The following is a 22,670-nucleotide window of genomic DNA, read 5'->3' as shown; positions in this document are numbered from 1 at the left end:
GCCTTTAAAGGCCTAGCTTCAGCGTTATCTGGCTGAATTAATTAAGATAATGCCCATAAAATGTCTAATGGTGTCTGGCCAAACTTGAGGCATTTAGTAGATATAATCATTGTCTTCATAATATTATAAATAAACTCATAGCTAACAATGAGGCACTTATATAGTACTTGTGTTTTTAAAAGCATGTACTATTTCACAGGAATCCCACAAATCCCCTTGTCAGCACAACTGCTGACGAGGCAGACAGTTTCTGCCTTTTACAGATATGGGTAACTTGGTTCTACGGACAGTCTCAGACCTCCTATCCAGCACTGAAGAAAGAGTATATCCAAAGATCCAACCACTTGGGGCAAACTCTCTTTAAAGGTTAATTTCCTAAACTGCCGCATGTCTTCTATGATTCCCTTTAAAGTTGCAGTAAGCAGCTAAGATTCCAGACCAAGGTGAGCATTTTTTGAAACCATCTAATCTTCTCCTATAATTACCAATAGCAATGTTGTCCAAAAGAAATGTAATGTGAGCCACCTATGTAATTTAAAATTGTCTAGTGGCCACATTAATAAGAAGTGAAATTAATTTTAACAAAATAATTTATTTAACCCTATATATTCAAAATACTATTTCAGTAGGTAATTAATAAAAATTATTAGTGAGCTTTTTTACATGCTTAATTTATGCTAAATTTTCAAGTCCTGGGTGTGTATTTTGTGTATAATACATCTCAGTTAGAACCAGCCATGTTTCAGGTGCTGGAGAGCTATATGTGGCTAATGGCCATCATATTGGACAGTAGAGACCTAGAGAATAGTAGCTCTCTCCCAGAACCGAGGTTTAACTTCTGAGCAACATTCTACGTTAAGGGCTGAGCCAAGACTAATAATATCCGCAGTATTAACCTCTCTCATGCTAATGGAAACCTTGAACATAAGCTTGAGGGCAGTCAATCTAACCATGTTTTTCATGCTGCCATCCTAGGCTATAATCCTATCTATCTATCTATCTATCTATCTATCTATCTATCTATCTATCTATCTATCTATCATCTACCTACCTACCTATCTATAACTTATCATGTCTGTTGCCCACTTATCCTCCACAGCTGGCATTGCCAATGTTCGTCATTATCCTCAAGGCTCTATCCTCAACTACATGTTTTCTCTCAGCAATTTTGTTTCCTGCTTCACAGAAAAAAAAATTAAGACTGATATCAAGAGATTCAGCTCCCTCAAATTCCTACACACACACACACACACACACACACACACACACACACATATATATACACACACATTATCCTTCCCTTCACCCTTTCCATTCAGTGCCAAGGAAAGTGCCATTTCTTCTTCTTTTGATAATTAACCCTCCCATCTCTTTGCAACTCTAGGTCAGGAAACTTCCTTCAGTATAATTACCTTTCGCCTGTGTTTTCAACCTTTCTCTTTTCAATAGTTTATTTTATGCATCCTATCAAAATGCTCATGTCTCTCCCATCACTTAACAAATAGACAATTTTAATTACTGTCCTACCTCTTCCCCTCCTTTTTAGAAGTCTTAATAACCTCCACTTTCATTTACTCTTCAGCCTTTTGCCTCACAACACTATCTAAACCGCTTTGGCAAAGGACACTGATATTCTCCTAATTGCCCATAGATTCTCTCAATTTGTGACTTGTCTTCAGCATTTATTACTCTGGACCATTCCATTATTCCTGAAGCCCTCCATTTACTCAGCCCACATGATACCACAGTCCAGGATCTCCTCCTGACTGTTCCTCTCAGGCTCCTTTATTTCCGCCTTCCTACTGCCTAGGGTCCACTCCAGATTCTCCTCTTATCTTCTGGCTCTCCCTGGGCAATTTCATTCACTGCTGTCATATATCTTTAGACGACTCTTTAACTACTGCCCAGTTCTCTTTTCTGAGTTGCAGGCTGGACTATACAACTGCCTAATGCTCACTGCAGCCTTGAACTCCTGGGCTCAAGTGACCTTCCTGCCTCAGCTTCCAGAGTAGCTCGGACTACAGGTGCATGCCACCACAACTAGCTAATTTAAAAAAAAAAAAAAAAACTTCTCTGTAGAGATAAAGTCTTGCTGTATTAACCAGGCTAGTCTTGAAGTCCGGGCCTCAGAGATCTCCTGCCTTGGCCTCCCAAAGTGCTGGGATTACAGGCATGAGCTATAATGTGCCTGGCCCCCACAGGGCTCTTATACTCAGCTTGCACAAAACTAACCTCATTGTCTTCCTCCCAAAACTCCCCCTCTTCCTAAATTCCCTCTCTTCATAAATGGCACCACTCTTACACCAAGTTACCTAGGCCAACAGCTTGGGAGTCATCCTAAGACTCCTCTCTCTCCCTTTTGGGCCCCCCATCTAATTTGTTACCAAGTCACACAGATTCTATTTCTTTAGCATAGCATTCTTTCCTTACTTTCCAAGTCTACTCCTACTATCACAGTTCACCTTCGCATCTTGTTGAGGTTTTAGTGGTCTGCTAACAGGCTGCATTACCTCTACCATTAAAAATGTACTGTTTGTTTACCCTTCTGTCTTAACTCCTTAAAAACAAGGACTACAACCTTTTTATATCCAACACACAGAATCCTCATGAAAGATTCATTGAATAAAATATTAATGATTTAGTGGATAAGTGAATGGATGAATGGAATGACTAACATGCTCAAATTTATATACCCCATTAACTTTGTTAATGATAGGGTAGAGAAACTAGGCCTCTTGGTTACCAATAGTCTGGGCTCCTTAGGCTATATTAGATCCTTCAGAAGTGCCTATTTTAAGGAACCCCGAAGAACATCCTTTTGAAATCTAAGTAACCACCATTTATCTATTTTGTGAGGTGGTGGTTTTGTATATCACATTTTCTCAAACTAGGACACACCTGTCTGAGAATGGAAATGAGAACTCTAAGCTCTAATCCATAGCTCTGAAAGTAACTTGCTCTGTGACTTTGATTGAGGATAATATTACTGTTTCATCACAGATATAAAATGCCATGTGACAAATATGTGGAACTGGACTAATCCACTAGAATAGCATTAAGTTTATAAGTACATGCTCATAAATGACTTTTCCAGTTGAGATATTAAGACTATTCCCCAAACTACTTAATCTTCTGGTGAATATCCATAGCATAGAAAAGACCAATTCACTCTACACATGAGAGATCACATATAATAAATAATCTTTCATCTTATGTTAGACTTGTCTATTACTATTATATATTTTAAATATATACACCTCTATAAGCAATAACTCACATCTTTATATATGATCTTGAGGCAAGACTCCCATTTATAAAGAAAAGAATAAACTCTGTTCACTATAGTTGCAAGTCAAGTATATTTTCTTGGTTATATATTTCTTAAGAAAAGCCCTGGCCGGGCACAGTGGCTCACGCCTGTAATCCCAGCACTTTGGGAGGCTGAGGCGGGCGGATCACGAGGTGAGGAGATTGAGACCATCCTGGCTAACATGGTGAAACCCCATCTCTACTGAAAATACAAAAAAATTAGCCGGGCATGGTGGCAGGCGCCTGTAGTCCCAGCTACTCGGGAGGCTGAGGCAGGAGAATGGCGTGAACCCGGGAGGTAGAACTTGCAGTGAGCCGAGATCACGCCACTGTGCTCCAGCCTAGGCGACAGAGCGAGACTCCATCTCAGAAAAAAAGAAAAAAAAAAAGAAAAAAAAAAAGAAAAGCCCTATGTGTACAGATTATACTGTATTATCCTATTAATGAGAACATTTACTAAATCAGAATATGCCATTTCTTAGATAATGTGGTTATTGCCTTCTGAAAGTATATTGTTTTTACTTCCCTAATACTTTATTGTAAAAAGATTTTTTTCTCATGGTCTCATTATAACAGCTTTTTTGAAAAGAAAAACTTTTTATTAGGAGTTATATTCTAAAAGGTAACTTTAACTTTATCCTCCCCCAAAATTCATTTTTCTCTTCCTAATAGAATTGTAAACTGTGACTACGATCTTGAAACACACTTACATTGTTTTTTTTAAAAAAAAAAAACATTCCATTTCCTTAGTCATTCTCTTCTAGGCTATCTGATCTCTGCTTTTCCCTGCAAACGTAGTGTTCAGAATGTATTATAAAAATGCAATTTTCTCTTATACTATTGAAATGAAGCAATCTTTTAAAAAAATAAATAACTTTGAACTTCAACTAGTCTGTATAGTTAAGTATTTTAGAAAGTCACAGGAAAAGTAATTTCAAAACTGTCATTTGATAGTAACTGGAGTGAATGCTGGGCATCTCTAATCCTGGTCTTTTGATAGTACCTCAAACACAACATGTCCCAAATCAAAACAATTATCTTCCCCTATGATCCCTCCCTCTCCCTCTCCCTCTCAACTCACTTTTTCTTCTTCAGTTTCTAGTTGTATCACTATTACCAAATGTTCAGGCTACATAATATAGGGCTATTTCCAACCATTTCATCCATTCCCAAAATCAATTGGTCATTACCTAATTTGTTGATCTCATTTGTTAATCTGTCCCTCTATGTATTCAATAAATATTTATTGATACCTATAATTTGTGAGGTACTGGGCTAGAAATAAGGAAATAAAAATAAGATGGTATTTTTATTCTAAATGGTCACAGTCTTATAAGAAGTCAGACATGTTAATAAACAGTCGGTGATGTGCTAGTAACTGTTTAACAGTTTTCAAAAAACAACAATAAAAAACGGATTTGTATTGTTTGCTCATCTTCATGGTGTAAATATTCCTACCAAGGCAGAGCATAGAATTGGAAAGTGATACTAACAACTAGATCTTGCAAGCTGGTGCAAGCTGACTTCAACACAACACTCTAAAAGCACTCACAGTGTAACAAGAGCTCTACTAGAGTTATACGCAGAGTGCTATAAGGGGAGCACAAAAGAGGGAACTCTAGGGTACCCATGCAACGTTTCACAGGATCCTCTTGGTTCTGTGAACTTCTTTCCATTCTGAACTAAAGCTACTACTTTAGTTCAGCAAAATGCAATTGAGAGTCAGCATGATACAATTTCTTCCTGACTCAAACACCTCTGATGGGCCTCCACTGTTTATAAGTCCAACAATTAATAAGTCCAAAATAAGACACGACAATTCAAGGAACTTTTTCATCTTGCTTGAGCTACTCTTTCAGCCTCATCATTCCTTCATACACTTCTACATGATTTATGCTTTAGAAAATATTTAGAAGTGAAAAAGGCAGATGAAATTTGACCCAGGATAAAAAAGAGAACATACATATTTGTCATAACAGTAAACCTCTTTGCAAAACTTCCATTGAGTCCTGTGTATTTTCTCTGTGATACTCAAAATCCCTGTCAAACAGAATGGGGTGAAGCTTATTAATACTTTCACATCTTGCCATTATGTGTTTATGCTGTGCTTTCCCTTAGCTTGTTTTTCCTCTTCTTTTCTGGTCAATGAAACTCTAAGACTCTAGAAAAATTGTCACTTCCATGAAGCATTTCTCAATCCATAGCTAGAGTTAATAAACCTCTGTGCTACAAAGGGTATTTTAGCACAGTGATTTATATTGTAACTAAAATTTTATGTTGTCTGTCCCTCTGTAAGAGCACAGATCAGAACTGTATTATTCCCTCCTATATCCAGATGCCAAGAACAGTGCCAAGTACATAATAGGTGTCGAATTGTTCAATTAATATTTACTTAGCATGCAAAAACTTAATTGTGAATGTCTCTTCCTAGAGTTGATAAATACATTAGAATTAGAGATTGTGTCTTACTCATCTTAGTATCCCTTACAGCATTCAGTACCTCTGACACAAGGAAGTACTTAATATATGATTTTTGCATTGGACTGAATCTTCTCTAGGCCTTTCAATCTTCTGAGCATTCAAAAACTATACACCAGTATTTATAAAATACACGTATTTTTAAAAATATATAAGTAGAAATGCACCAAACAGATTGAATTGCAAAATGGGTAAAGATGAACTCTAGGCAATACAGGAAGACCAACCAGAATTTACATTGGGGAATTGTAATAAAATTAGAGTATTTCTACTGCAAAAGGGAAGAGATGTGGCTGCTTCTCTAATTGTTGCTTTTAAATGGTACTTCATTAGGTTGAGAATTGAAACCTGAGACTCACACAAATAACAAAATAGCACCACGGACAGGATTGCAGGCTCTAGACACTATTTTGCAACTTATTTGGACAGGCTTCATAGGAACACACAGGCTAAGGAACTGAATGCTCTATTGCTCTGAGGGGTTTGACTATGTACAATACATTTCATACTTAAGATTCATTTAAAAACCTCAATTTCAGAACTTGTTATTGGTCTATTCAGGGATTCAACTTCTTTCTGGTTTAGTCTTGGGAGGGTGTATGTGTCCAGGAATTTATCCATTTCCTCTAGATTTTCTAGTTTATTTGAGTAGAGATGTTTACAGTATTCTCTGATGGTAGTTTGTATTTCTGTGGGATTAGTAGGTGATATCCCCTTTATCATTTTTTATTGTGTCTATTTGAATCTTCTTTTTTTCTTTATTAGTCTGGCTAGCAGTCTATTTTGTTAATCTTTCCAAAAACCAGCTCCTGGATTCACTGATTTTTTAAAGGGTTTTTCGTGTCTCTATCTCTTTCAGTTCTGCTCTGATCTTAGTTATTTCTTGTCTTCTGCTAGCTTTTGAATTTGTTTGCTCTTGCTTCTCTGGTTTTTTTAATTGTGATGTTAGGGTGTCAATTTTAGATCTTTCCAGCTTTCTGATGTGGGCATTTAGTGCTATCAATTTCCCTCTAAACACTGTTTTAGCTGTGTTGAAGAGATTTTGGTATGCTGTGTCTTTGTTCTCACTGGTTTCAAAGAACTTATTTATCTTATTTATTTCTGCCTTAATTTTGTTATTTACCCACTAGTCATTCAGGAGCAGGTTGTTCAGTTTCCATGTAGTTGTGCAGTTTTGAGTGAGTTTCTTAATCCTGAGTTCTAATTTGATGGCACTGTGGTCTGAGAGACTGTTATGATTTTCGTTCTTCTGCATTTGCTGAGGAGTGTTTTATGTCTAATTATGTGGTCAATTTTAGAATAAGTGCGATGTGGGTGCTGAGAAGAATGATTTCGGGTGGAGAGTTCTGTAGATGTCTATTGGGTCTGCTTGGTCCAGAGCTGAGTTCAAGTCCTGAATATCCTTGTTAATTTTCTGTCTCATTGATCTATCTAATATTGAGAGTAGAGTGTTAAAGTCTCCCACTATTATTGTGTGGGAGTCTAAGTCTCTTTGTAGGTCTCTTAGAACTTGCTTTATGAATCTTGGTGCTCCTGTATTGGGTGCATATATATTTAGGATAGTTAGCTCTTCTTGCTGCACTGATCTCTTTATCATTATGTAATGCCCTTCTTTGTCTTTTTTGATCTTTGTTGGTTTAAAGTCTGTTTTATCAGAGACTAGGATTGCGACCCCTGCTTTTTTATTTTTTTCTTTCCATTTGCTTGATAAATATTCCTCCATCCCTTTATTTTGAGCCTATGTGTGTCTTTGCATGTGAGATGGGTCTCCTGAATACAGCACACCGATGGGTCTTGACTCTTTATCCAATTTTCCAGTCCATGTCTTTTAATTGGGGCATTTAGCCCATTTACATTTAAGGTTAATATTGTTATGTGTGAATTTGATCCTGTCATTAGCTAGCTGGGGTTTTTACCCATTAGTTGATGCAGCTTTTTCATAGTGTCAGTGGTCTTTACAATTTGGTATGTTTTTGCAGTGGCTGGTACTGGTTTTTCCTTTCCATATTTAGTGCTTTCTTCAGGAGCTCTTGTAAGGTAGGCCTGGTGGTGACAAAATCTCTCAGCATTTGCTTGTCTGAAAAGGATTTTATTTCTCCTTCACTTATGAAGCTTAGTTTGGCTGGATATGAAATCCTGGGTTGAAAACTCTTTTCTTTAAGAATGTTGAATATTGGCCCCTACTCTCTTCTGGCTTGTAGGGTTTCTGCAGAGAGATCCGCTGTTAGTTTGATAGGCTTCCCTTTGTTGGTAACCCGACCTTTCTCTCTGGCTGCCCTTAAGGTATATTTTGTACGAAGTTCATCTTGGAGAGTACATCAGAAAATAACAGCTTCAAAGACAAATGTCTATAAGTATTTTATTGATGGTTTTTGTTTTGCTTTGTTTGAATGTGTGGGTGTTTTATTTCATGGCATGGGGCAAGCAACTGATCACACCTGCTTATTTTATAAATTTCAGGCTAAAGCTGTACAATCATGATCTATACTACAGAGCTTTGGAAACTTGATTGTTCAATCACGTCTATGCAACAAATTATTGGGAATGAGTTCAGGTCCTGCCTGGGTACTCCCTCATTACGGGTATCCATCCATTCAACTGAATGTCCATGCTATTCTGAATCTCCACAAAGAGCACACCTGGCTTGGCTAAGAGGTGAAGCACACTGCTCTGCACTTGCATGTGGACATACAATAACCACATTCCAGCTATTTTTCAGAAAGTTTAACTCTGAACCTATTGTCATTCAGTATTAATCAAAACCTTGACTTAAAGAACAGGTATAGAAGATTGCTTAAGGGAGCACAACAAACACATCTTTTCCTTTAAAACTCTATTCCTATATTGCACCAGCTGTGGGATCAGATCATTTTGACTTCTCATATAATTGTTACACACTGAGGTGATACCATAAGCATCTTAAAAGGAATATTCTAAGAAACTGGTAGTTATTGAGGACAGTGAATGCTGGATCACATAGTGTCTTCATTTGAGATCCATGAGGGAATTTTCTATTAGGTATCAGGAAAAGTTGGGCTTTTTGTGAGCAACTAATTTGCTCATCATGGACACTGTCAGTCATATAATTTGATTGGGTGGAAATCTAAAAGCTGAGAAATAATGTGGCTACCCATAACAAAAGTACAGGATTTCATGGCATGCATTTTATTGTTTAGAGCCTCATTTGCTCTCTGTCCTGATTTCTTCATTCACTTTATTTTATTATATTGCATAAATTTTATAAATGGCCTTACATTTTTACTAAAAAAGGAAGTTTAAAATAAATAAATGAACACAACAATGACAATGTTGTAAACTTTTACAAAAACGTAGAGTTAACTTATACATATTAACAGGTATTTTAACTATTATAGTGTTAGGTAACTACAGATACTTTTTGTTACAGGCACTCTTAAACAACGAATGTTTAATAATCACAAAATCACTATTTTCGCACAATTTCAATTTGCTATTTAAACTTATAAAATACTTGTAAAAATTTTTGCTTTATTCAATAAACTGTATCAGTGCAAGTCCTACTTTAAAATCAGTGCTGTGGGCTCATGTAATTCATTTATTTTAAAAATATAATCATTTTTCTATTGAATTCAGCTTTCACAACAGGATAAAGAGCAAGTTTTGAAATACAACAAATTAACATACTATCAAGATTTGTTAGCCCTGGTACTCCTTAGACTAATATAGATAGAAAGAGTTAACCAGTTTTTCTTTTCTTATATTATTTTTGATTGGCCTGACTCTGAGTACAGTATGCTTAACAAATAAAATTCTCTGCATATGAAACAAAGACTTAAAAAGACAAATTACTGTTTTGGCAAATATTCGTTCTCAATTAAAATTCATGTGAGTTGCTTTATGTACTGTTTGTACAACTAATGTCTCAAATGTGATATGACTATAACAGAACTATGGCAGTGTAAGCTGGTAAGTCAAGTTAATAAATGCTGTTCATTGTAATGCCTACTGTTTATGAACTCCTCAGGTTAATTCGTGTTCCAAATATTAAGTAGCTCTTTTGTATATTAATGTACGTCAGGAGCCAACAAAAGTTTTGCTATTGAGAGAAAATAATTTTCAAAAGAAACTATGAAATAATATAAGTCAAAGTTCTATTAAACTACTTCTGTCGTTTTAGAAAGGCCAAGATGAAACAAATTATAAATGAACATCTTTTATCCTCTGACCTAGCAATTTTACCTCTAGAAATTAGTTCCAAGGTAAAAACGTGTACAAACATTTATGTATAAGTCTGGTCTCTGCAACATCCTCTTATATAAAAATTAGAAAAAAATCAACAGTAGGGGAATGGTTAGTTAATCCATATGCTGGAACACTATGCAGCTGTTAACAACCATGTTATGGAAATATATTTAATGATATTAGAGAAGACCACAATATATTTTTTAATTTAAAAAGGATGTTACAAAGTAGTAATGATTATATAATCTTAATTTTATTTTTATAATATATATAAAAAGACAATGGTTTGAGGTCAGGTCAAAATGTTTATTTTACAGTGTTTATTTCTGAGAAGTAGGCAAACAAGAATAGTTTTAAAATTTTTAGTCTATTAGGTCTTGACTCTTTTCCATAATTTTTCTTCTTTTTTTTTTGGAGGTGGAATAGGGGTAATAAACATGGACTACTTTAGTAATTAGGAAGAAAACAATGAAAGTGTTATTTTTATAACATATTTAAAAATGTTTTATTTTAATACTCACGGAACAGAGACATCTTCTTTAGTTTGCCTAAATTCACTTGTGAGAAATTGGAGATTTGGGGGTCTGGGGAGAGAGGCAATATAAAAAAAGTGTAGGTTGACTCATACTAAAATAAATATGGCATTTATCACAGGAAGGAAGCAAGTGAACTGTTTCTAAGAAAACAACCAGAAAAATGGTGAAGTGCTATTTAGACACTTCAGTGTTGGCAATCAAGTTTTGATGTAAGCATAATTTCCCAGGATTACCCTTAATGTGTTTTCTATTTGAGGATATAAAGCGAATCAACAATGCACTCTTCCTCTGCAATAAGGAGCATGGGTTTGTTGGTTGCCATTAAAGCCTGAGGACTCAGATTCATTGCTTGTTGATAACTGTTATTGCTCCATTTTTGAGTTCCATCAAACAAGAGAAAAAAAGTCTTTACAGAGTTTATACTGGGTATACGCGTAATTCTTGACCCTGAAATGTGATACCTATAGAATCTAAGAGTTTACTGGGAAAACCATCTGCTCCTCAAAGCTAGGTGTCCCAAATAAGAGAAAAGTTAGAAAAAGTTTGTACTATTTACGTGACTAGAAATGTGTTATAAAGACTTTTGCTTTTCAGCCTGAATCTAGTGAAGACAGAAGTAGAAGTTATTCACGTATAAACTCATCCAGTCTGGTATTAATGAAAATGGATAAGCTAAAGTCCATTCCTATTGATCAGATGGAGAAATCAGAAAAAAAGACATCTAACATCTTCAATCATTCAGCGTATTTTTTCAATCAATATCTCAGTTCAGTCTTAGTGCTATTTGCATATTACATAAAAATGCAGCACTTAACAAATTTAAATCTCCTATCCTTTTTCTGAAAAAAAAAATGGCATCATCAATAAACATTTGCTGAAGGTTTGACAGACACTGGTCACTCAGAATGTGGTCTGTGGTCCAGCTGCATCACATCACATGGGAGTCTTTCATAAATGTAGAATCTCAGGCCCCACCCCAGACCAGCTGAATCACAATTTTCAATTCAACAAGATCCCCAGGTGTTTTCTATGCACAGTACATGGATGTTTGAGAAGCACTGTTTTAAGAGCATTTTTCAAGTATTGGAGATACCAAAAAGGTGTAAAGAGACTTCTCTAGTTAGTTCCCAGACTAGGAAGTAAATATACATAAAAGATAAACTATACAAGAAGCATATGACAACTGCCAGGTGAGAGGTGTAGACAATTAACGGCATAGGAGTTTGAAGGAAGGCAAAGGTCACTCAAGATTGGGGCAGCTGGAGACATCTTAAAGGAAAGACAGTATAGGTGGCCCTCTGAATCCGCAGACTCTGTGTCCATGAACACAAACAATCTGGGATCAAAAAATATTTTGAAAAAAAATTGCACCTATACAGAACATGTACAAATTTTTTTTCTTATTATTCCCTGAACAATATAGTATAACAAAATTTACATAGCATTTACATTGTATTAGGTATAAGTAAACTAGAGATGATAAAGGAAGATGTGCATAGATCATATGCAATTACTACACTATTTTGTATCAGGGACTTGAGCATCTCAGATTTTGGTATCTGAGGGGTCCTGGAACCAATCTCCCTCAAATACCGAGGAGTACTTTACTTGGAAAATAAGAAAAAAGGGAGTATGGTATACTCAACCCTCCTTTGCATAAGTTTACTCTGTAACAGTTCTGTAAATTTTATATACCTAGAGCTCTTGGTATGGTTATTGTGCTGAGAAAAACTATTTGGTCTGAACAACTTAGTTATGGTAACTTGAAAACAGTATGCATGATGTACAAATATACAACCTTCTGTGAATAAGGCCAGGCTGTTTTCCCCAAACTGTGTGTATTTCATTTTTTAAACAAATATATTAAATTTAGGATTTATTTAGAATGCAGGAAAACTCCTTTTTGAAGCACTCCTGAAAGGAATTCTTTTGGAAAATATAGAATTCTTTTATAATATGAATAGTCAATTCCTGAAATATATATACCGTGAGTTAATATTTTCATTATATTTCAATTAAGTGCTTTTAAAAAGATCATGCTTGGCCAGGTGCAGTAGTTCATACCTGTAATCCCAACATTTTGGGAGCTGAGGCAGGAGGATCACTTAAGGCCAGGAGTTTGAGACCAGCCTGGGCAATACAGTGAGACCCCATCTCCACAAATAATAATAATAATAAAGATCATGCTTGTACATAGTTACTATATGGAGCTAATGGTTATTGTTTTGCTACAGTGTCACTAAACAAAAATCAACATACAAAGGTGAAAGGGTGGCACATGTCTGCTGATTACATTTAAGGGCCCCCAAAGTCTCTCTTTTTGTCCTTGCAAGTGGTAGGATTGTTTCACTGGGATATAAATAAAACGCCTTAGTAACTACATCCTGAGAACACCATGGCTCAGTACTATTCATGCCAACTTAACTGAACTGAAACATGGCACTGGTGTCAGTGGCTTTTACTTATTGATGGATTTGTAAGGTGGCAGGCTCTTTCATGTCCAAGAGCGGTAGTTTCCCAGGATCTCAAGAAGATTTAAAAATATTTTCCTTCCATCACAACACAAAGCCTACTGACTTTAAGTAATGCTGCTGAGGGTTAACATTTGAAACTGACAAGCAGCACATGTGTATTACAGAGATAAGGCCTGGCACATGTTGCTGCAGCCTCCTGAGATTTTGAAATGCTAGCAGCTCCAGCTGGTGGCTATGCTCCATTCCTAATGTGCACTTTTTAGGGAAACTTGAGCCCCTCCTTCTGACTGTGACAGGGACATGTCTGATTGGAATAGGGTTATTTTTAAAGATATTCAGAACAACGAACATATTTATTCTAAGAATAAAAAGAGAGTGGAAAGAAATAAAAGAGGTAAAATGTTAAGCTGAGATCTTAAAGAAAACAGTATCACTTGTTAAAAAAAGAAAAACAGTGAATGCAGCCAAAGAGCAGTTAAAAAAAATCACTAGGGAAGAATAGTTTTAAAAAGAAAAAAGAAAAAATGAAGGAACTGAAAGGCACTTTTTATGAGAATCATTCAGATAAACATACTGAAAAATAGTGAGGCAAAAAAGACTGATACAAGGAGTAGGGAAATGAAAATGAGTTAAGGAATGGGGAAACAAAAACCAGTTGAATTCCAAAATGAAATAAAAACATAGAGATTAAAAAAAGAAAAAGTACACTATGGAAGAAGACAGCTATCAAAATGTCTCAATCCCTATGGGGGCTAAGGTGGCACACATGGAATGGAAGGCAAGGGACAAGAAGGTGGGTTTGGAAGTAGACAGGGCGACATAGTTCTGTTTAAATAATATTGATAGGAGCCCACTGGTCTGGACTGAACTCCTTCCTGCAAGAGGCCCAACACACCAAACCAAAATGGAGTCACAGATGGTAAAGTTCCATGTTACCAAGCCAAAACTCAGTTTATCTGACTTTCTGAGAGATCAGGAGAGTGAGAGATAATAGCAAAATCTTCAAGTTTTAGCTGGCATGGTAAGAAAATCCTCTCTGCTTTAACCTTTACAAGGAAATTAATTTTGAAATAACCAACCCACTTTTTGTTTTCTGTTTCTGCTTTCCTCAGTCATTTTGTGACTATAAAACCAACTGCTCAGCTTATTGGGGCACTCATTCTATTTTACAGAATGAGGTGTTGCCCAATTCTAGTATCACAAATGAAAGTCAATTAAGATCTTTTAAACTAAATTTGTTGTAATTTTGTCATTTGACAATTCTTAGCTGTAGTAGAAGATGCTAAGGCCAGAGAAGCAGGCAAAGTCAAAACTAAATTCAAAATGTTAGGGGCAGAGTCAGAAAAAGTACCTAATCCAAAAGGATACTTAGGCAAATATCCTCAAAGAGTTAAAATTCCATGGGTGACAGTTTCATGATTGGTTACTGAAGTTAACTGGAATATCATACAACTAATCTTTTGAGGTTGGTGTTTAGAATGTTACCACTCTCATCTACAACATATATATTAGTACTATTATCACAGACAGAAATCATGGACAACAGACCAGAGACTAACTCAGCAGCAGAATTATATTCTTAAATGCTTTAAGGGCATTCAAAACATGTTTTTTGCATTATATGCAATTATAATTTGGAAATATATTCTTGACATTTTAAAACACAAACAATTCAAGACGGAACCAGGTAGAACAGAGTTAAGATCCTGGCTTTTTAATAAGAATATGTCTTTTGGAAACAATAAAAAGATACTTTTAAAATTCTTTAATTTTATTTTAGAGACAAGAATCTTGCTCTGTCACCCAGGCACAATCATAGCTCACTGCAGCCTCAAACTCCTGAGCTCAAGGGATCCTCCCACCTCAGCTTCCCGAGTCGCTGGGACTACAGGCATGTGCCACCACACCTGGCTTATTTATTTATCTACTTATCTACTTATTTATTTATTTTTATATTTATTTTTCCCAGCTGGTTTTGAATTCCTGGCCTCAAGTGATCCTCCCATCTCAGCCTTCCAAAGTACTGGGATTATAGGCATGAGCCACTATGTCTGGTCAAAAGATACTTTTTTAAAAAGGTTTTAAAATTAGGTTCTTTGAGCCTCATTTCTCCAACTGTAAGATGAACATCAGAAAGTTTACCTTGAAGGGAACTGAGGATTAGAGCAAATCGTTATCAAGTTTCTGGGTCATTAACTGGATATAGCAGTCATAACAAATAGTTCATAAGATGTGTATTTAAACAATACAGAATGGACATTTAATTCATCTTTTACTAACACTCATTCTTTCAAAAATATATACTGAGTTCTTACTATGTACCAGACACTTTTCTGAATATATCAGTGAAAAACCAAAAATCCTTTCCTTCCAAGAGCTTGCATGCTAGTGAAAGGAAACAAAAAATAAATGTGTTCAATAGTAAATGGTATAGTATGTTTAGAAGCTAATACTTACTTGTTACAGAAGAAGGTAAAACCAAATATAGTAGGATAAGTAATTGAGTGTTAGGCTGTTACAATTATAAATGTGGGTGGGAAAAGGTAGGCTTTGATCTCTTTGAGAATGAGACATTCAAGCACAAATACTACTAAGCACAAATAACTGTCGTAACTAAGTACCAATTTGGATTTCTGAGAATAAATTGTGGATAATATATGGATGGTGTTTCATTGTTGTTACTGTTATCCAAAGGCATAAGAAAGCTAAATTTGCTGGAAGAATCTTATCTTGAAATATTCTTACAACTATATTCTATTCTTCATGCTATTCTTAACTTCTCTTTGGCCTATCACAGAACAGTATTTGTTTAAAGCGCAACCATTTCTTTTGACCATGTAGCAGCAGCACTCATTAATGCCATGTTCAAGGTTATAAATCTTCAGACAGGCTTCCTTCTCAAAGCACTCCCCATCTCTCATATTGCTTCCTTATTCTCACAGTACTTATTTTACTCATTTGTTGTCTGTCTTTCTATTAGAACAAAAACTTTGTGAGAAAAGGGATTTTTTTGTGTGCCATTACTGAAGTATCCGCATGCTTGGCATTGTCTGACACATAAAAAGCACTTGATACATGGTTGAATAAATAAAAGCAGTAAGTAAGAATTAGTTTTAGAAAAGAACCACAGTGTAGAAAATCATTAGGATACTTTCACAATTAATAAAGGCTTGAAATTTAGAGATTTAATATTTGCAACTTCAACTACTTAAGAGAAATTCTAAAAGTATGTGATGTGCACTAATTTGTAACACTGCAGAGGCTGGTGAGTGGGAGCAAATCACTCAGCTAGTGAATGCATCCTACCAAGCTGCTCACATAACATGAGGCTCTGTCATTCTCTACTGACGACTGAGCATATTGCTACGCAGCAAGTTATTTGCTAGAATGGTATGAAAACTGGAGATTCAAGATCCCAGGATGCAGTCCTCTTGTGTATAAAAGCCTTTGATATACTTGTTATAATTAGAGAAAATATTTTATATAATAAGATGCTGATTCCTAATCTAACAGTATAGAGGTAGCCTGATAGAGTAGGCAGAGTACAGAACGGAGTTAGGAAATTTGTGCAGATTTGTCTTAAGCTGAGTGAGTGACCTGGACAGATCACTTCATGTTTTCATGATTCTGTTTTTTCATAGATAAAATGGAGTTACAATAATATAAGTAAATAAGAGTACCTATATTTCACCATATTAGCCTTAGGACCAAAATGAAATGTCACTATTTAACTGCTTTATAAATTGAAAAAGATTTTTGGAAAAATATAATACTTGTCAAAATAAAAACTATGCTTTTAGATTTTATTTAGAAAAATTTCAGGTTTATGAAATTTATTTATGAAATTTCTATTCATATTCATATTTAAGTGTGTAATTCTGGATGATTCATTTCTGATGTCTAGTTAGCTCTATAATCATGACTAAAAACTGTGTATTAATTAAAAACTACTCTGTGTGTGTGTGTATTCTTAGATGTCAACATTCTCTAGGAGAAAAATAAGACAAAACAAGAAAATACCTAAAGATCAAATGTACACATGGCACAAAGATAGACATATGGGTTAATGGAATAGAACTGAGAGCTCAGAAATAAATACATATATCTACTTTCAACTGATTTTCAACAAAGTTGCCAAGGCCAACCAATGGGGGAAATAATAATCTTTTCAACAAATAATGTTTCAACAGCTGGATAGCAATGTGCAAAAAAATGAAGTTCAATCCTTACCTCACACCATATACAAAAATTCACTCAAAATGAATAAAAGGCCTAAAAGCAAGACCTACAATTTTAAAACTCTTAGAAGACAACATAGGAGTAAAATCTTTATGATGCTGGATTTGGCAAAGGATTCTCGGATATGACACCAAAAGTATAAGCAATAAAAGCAAAAAATAGATAAATTAGACTTAATCTAAGTTAAAAAACTTCCTGCTTCAAAGGACACCAACAAGAAAAGTAACAGACAGCCCACAGAATGGGAGAAAATATTTGCAAATTATATCTCTGATAAGGGACTTTTGTTGATAACATATAACTCTTACAAGTCAATAATAAAAATGACTTAATTTAAAAATAGGCAAAGAACTGAATAGGTATTTCTCCATGGAAGATATACAAATGGCCAATAAGCACATAAAAAGATACTCGATATCACTAGTCAATAGGGAAATGCAAATTAAAACCACAATCAGACATCACTTCACACCCACTGAGATGGCTAGAATTAAAAAGTCATACTAACATATACTGGTGAGAATATGGAGAAGTGAGAACCGTCAAATACTGCTAGTGGTAATGTAAAATGGTAAATGGTGCAGCCATTTTGGAAAAAACTCTACTAGTTTTTCAAATGATTAAACACAGTTACCATATAACTCAGCAATACTACTACTAAGAATATACTCAAGATAATTGAAAACATATATTCCCACAAAAACTTGTACACAGTGTTTACAGCAGCATTAGTCATAATAGCCAAAAGATAGAAACAACCCAAACGTCTATCATTTGATGAAAGAATAAACAAAATCTGGTATATCCATACAATGGATTATGATTTAGCCATAAAAAGGAATAAAGTACTGAATGCATGATACAATGTGGATGAACCTTAAAAATATTATGCTACATGAAAAAGGCCAGTCATGAAAGACCACATATTATATGATCTCATTCATATGAAATGTCCAGAACAGGAAAATCTATAGAGATAGAAAGTAGATTAGTGATTGCCTAGGGCTGAGGGTGAGGTGGGAAGTAGGCAAATGATAGCCAAAAGGTATAGGGCTTGTTTTTGAAGTGATGAAAATATTCTAAAATTGTGGTGATGGAAACCACTGAGCTATATGTTTTTAAACAAGTGAATCATATTGGTATTTGAATTACACCTCAATAAAGCTGTTAAAAATCACATGTATAGAACTTGCTCAATTTTTACACAAAGATTTTCTTATTTTCCTTTTTAAAAAGACTTCTCTGAAAGAATTAAATTACCAGACAGGCCACCTAGGTAATTATACAACAAAAAAAATGTTCTTACATTGACTTGTATTTCGATTTCATAAAATGTGACTAATAATAATACTTAAACATACTTAAAGCTACATGTGTCTACATCATATTATGTCTATTTTTCATTTATCACAAATAAGGCCACTGAACCTTGAAACCTTGGCCAGTATCATACTGTAAGAGTGCAGAGTATCATTGAATAGTGATAATTATAATAACCTCTATTACAAGAGTGACAATAATGTTAGCTAACACTTATTAAGTATTCACTATGTTCTAGAAAGTTTACATAAATTATCTCACTTATTCTTCACAATAATAATTCCATGAGGTAGATATCATTATTATTACAATATTACAAATAAAGAAACTAAGGTTTTAAAAGGATACCACACTTGCCAAGAGCAAAGCTACTGAGTGGTGGAGGTAGGATTTGAACTTAGATAGATAACAGAACCCAGGGTCTTTATTATTATTATTATTATTATTATTTTTAAATCGAGATGGAGCCTCACTATGTTGCCCAAGCTGGTCTTAAACTCCTGGGCTCAAGTGATCCTCCCGCCTCAGCCTCCCAAGTAGCTGAGACTAAAGTGTATTTCACCATGCCCAACAGCACCCAGAGTCTTAACCACTTTGCTATACTTGTTGGTTCCTATTGTCTACAAAAATAAAAATCATGTACCACATTTCCCAGAGCTGCAACTTTCAAAACTGCACATTATACCTCTAAGCCATATAAAGGTAAAAGGAAAAGGTATAATTCACCAAAAGTACTAAAAGTTTACTCAGCCAAATTCAGAATTTTAGAGTTGGAAGGAGAAGCATAAATCATTTAGTTTGATGACAACTTAGTGCAAATGATAAAACTGAAAGACTTTGGCCTAACTCTTCAGGTTTTAGGAAACAAAGGAAATTCAATGATGATGAGTTTTCCACAGGTATGACTGATATAGAACTTATTAATTCATTATTAATTCATTCACCTATTCATTAGTTATTTTTCATCTCAGTCAACAAATATATATTGAAAGTCAACTACACACCAAGCACCCTGCTAGGCTACAAACTCTAGAAAGTAAAAAATGAGTATGACGGTCCCATTCCTCAAGGGGCTTATGGTCTGGACTGGTGGGGGTGGGGGAAAAGGTGTAAAGTAAGAATTCTTATTTTATATATCACTATATAACGTGATAAGCAATACTCAATAAACATGGCAGGGAGTTATTCTGTTGGAAACACCCGGGAGGGCTTTACCAAGAATATCATTAAATTAAGAGATAAGCTATTATTTCCAAGAAGATATCTTCCCTCCAGGAAGAGGGTAGAGGAATTTAGCCTTGAGTGGTTGGAAATTCAAGTCATTTAGAATTGCTTGGAGCATAGCCAGTGAGGGTAAGAGACAGTGTTAAGCACATCTTTTTATTCTGATGTTTTAACATCTGGGGCCTTATTGACCCTGAGGAGACTGTCCCTCCCAAGGCCAGCCATCTTCTAGAGATAATAAAGGGCTCCCCTGTGAGATTGCCTTTCATATGCAAACCAACCAGGTCAGACCCCATCCACTCCAACCTCCTCTATCAGGCTCTTACAATCTGGATCAACATTCCCCTGCCCTAATTTCCTCAGGGACAGGGTCAGACAACTTAGAACAGCCCTGTACACCCTACAGCCCACTGAAATTATTCAAACTAGCCAATCCTGAACTTGTTAGCCCTTCCTCACCCATTCCTTCCCAAGGAAATCACAATAGAAGCTCTTGCCCATATTTCCCCCTATTCTTCTGTTTTCTGACCCACCCTCATGTTTCCCTGTGTGGCCCTGCATGTGCAGTGTGCACTGTCCTCTTGGGGATTGTAGCTATCTTTTCAATGGCAATCATCTGATGCATTGGCCTCACCATCCCTGAATGATAATAAAACCGACATTATAAACAAAGATTCAAGCCTGGGTGCCATGGCTCACATCTGTAATCCCAGCACTTTGGAAGGCTGAGACAGGAGGATCCCTTGAACTCAGGAGTTTGAGAGCAGCCTGGGCAACATAGGGAGACCCTATCGCTACAAAAATTTTAAACATGGGCCAGGTGTGGCGGCACGCACTTGTAGTCCCAGCTACTTGGCAGGCTGAGGCAGGAGGATCACTTGAGTCTAGGAGGTAGAGGCTGTAGCAAGCTATGATAATATCACTGCACTCCAGCCTGGGTGACAGAGCGAGACTGTCTCAATAAATAAATAAATAAATAAAACAAAGATTCAGTAAATTATGCTACATAGACAGAAAGGGGCAAGACCACGTAAAGTGTTGTCTGAGGAGTTTTAACTACTTAGGAGACATTGGAAGCCACAGAACAGTGTTAAGCAGGGGCATAATATGACTAGATTTACATTTTAAAAAGATTACTCAGGCAGCAGTGTGGTTACAGAATTGCAGTGAAGTAATTCTGAAGGTATGGAGACTAATTAGGAGGTTATGGTATAAAACAGTTGGGGAGTGATGAAAATCTCAATTAAGGTAGGGGAACTGGAAATGGACAGAAAGGAATATTTACGAGATGGTGAGAAGGTATCTTGAAGGACTTGATTGACTATAATGGGTTGGGGAAAGGCAAAAGTAAAGACACACTTCAAGGTTTCTGGCTTAGCTGACTGTGGCTGGTAATGAATTTATGGAGATAAGAAAAGAAGCACAGAAGCAAGTTTGCAAGGAAGGAGAATGGGATCTGCTTGCCTGTAGGATTGTTCTTGTAGAGATACTAATAGCCAGTTAGAAACATGGATCTGGTGCTCAGGAGGTGTTCTTAGACTGGAAACAAGATTTGAGAGTTACCAGCCTACTGGTGGTGGTTAAGGTCATAAAAGTGGATAGAATTATCAAAGGAAGACATGCAGAAAAATATCAAAGTTCAGGTTGAAAACAGAATTCCAAGAAACACCACAACTTAAAAGGCAGGTAGGGAAATGGTGTTTGCAAAAGAAAATGGATGTGGTAAGATAATCTGGGGAGTCTGGCAGCAGCAGCAGCAACAATGGCATAATCATCACCATCATCACCAGATAGCTAATATTTCTTCAGCATTACTATGTTTCCCACATTATGTCATGTGTTTTACATGTATAGTTCATTTGCTGCACATAGTAACTGATAGTTTGGATATTTGTCCCTGCCCAAATCTCATGTTGAATTGTAATCTCCAATGCTGGAGGTGAGGTCTGGTAGGAGGTGTTTGAATCATGGGGGCAGATCCCTCATGAATGGCTTGGGCCATCCCTTTGGTGATAAGTGAGCTCTCACTCTGAGTTCAAAGGCGATCTGGTGGTTTAACAGTGTATGGCACCCCCCTCCCCGCCACCAACTCCTTTGCTTGCTCCTGCTTTTGCCATGTGACATGCCTGCTCTTGCTTTGCCTTCTGACATAACAGTAAGCTTCCTGATGCCTCCCTATAAAACCATGAGCCAATTAAATCTCTTATTTATAAATTACCCAGTCTCACGTATTTCTTTATAGTAATGTAAGAACAGCCTAACACAGTAACTCAGTGAGGTTTAAGAGATGATGACATAGGCCTACAGAAGTTAAGTAAGGCCTATAAAATTGTTCTCCTTTGCAATCTCTCTAAAGCATGGCTTCTTAAACTGCTATAATGTGTCCATTGAAGAATGATGAGGTTAATAACTTTGAAAAGGAGAGCTTATTTCTCATTAAGGGTTGTAGTCTGAAGGGTGGCCATACCAACAGGCTAGGAAGCATAATCTCTGGCTAGAAGCCAGAAACAGGCAATTGGAGGGAGGGGTAAAGGGAACAGAAATTTATGCTGAGCAGTTTGGCTAAGTATAAATATTCAATGGGTTATAGGAGGAGCTATGAATATTCATGAAGTAATGGCATGGGTATGCACAGTAGGCCAATGTGTATGAAACATGTGTCCCATTGAGAGAAGAGAAAGGAAGAAGCTGGTCAGGCAGGCGGGCAGGGAGGGTGGGTCCTCAGTTGAATCCTTTCAAACAAAAGATCAGCCTGCAGGCACAGGTAAGGGAACTGCACAGGGTGGCTTGCCTAAGACATGCCCACAGCCCCACTGATAAGAAAGGCTACACAAGTGACTTGCCCAGTCAGGCCTGCAATGGAAAATTC

The 22,670-nt window shown here is 36.2% G+C and overlaps 1 protein-coding gene across 5 annotated transcripts in view; it reads right to left on the bottom strand.

Annotated features, from left to right (window-relative positions):
• Positions 1 to 22,670, bottom strand: part of NME7 (NME/NM23 family member 7) — a 233,283-nt gene that overhangs the window by 51,873 nt on the left and 158,740 nt on the right. The gene's annotated exons all lie outside the window — the stretch shown is intronic.

The sequence above is a fragment of the Gorilla gorilla genome, chromosome 1 (assembly GCF_029281585.2).
Source record: "Gorilla gorilla gorilla isolate KB3781 chromosome 1, NHGRI_mGorGor1-v2.1_pri, whole genome shotgun sequence".
Classification (NCBI taxonomy): Eukaryota; Metazoa; Chordata; class Mammalia; order Primates; family Hominidae; genus Gorilla; species Gorilla gorilla.
The sequence above is the reverse complement of the archived record's forward strand: the minus strand, read 5'-3'. Positions and strand labels throughout refer to the sequence as shown.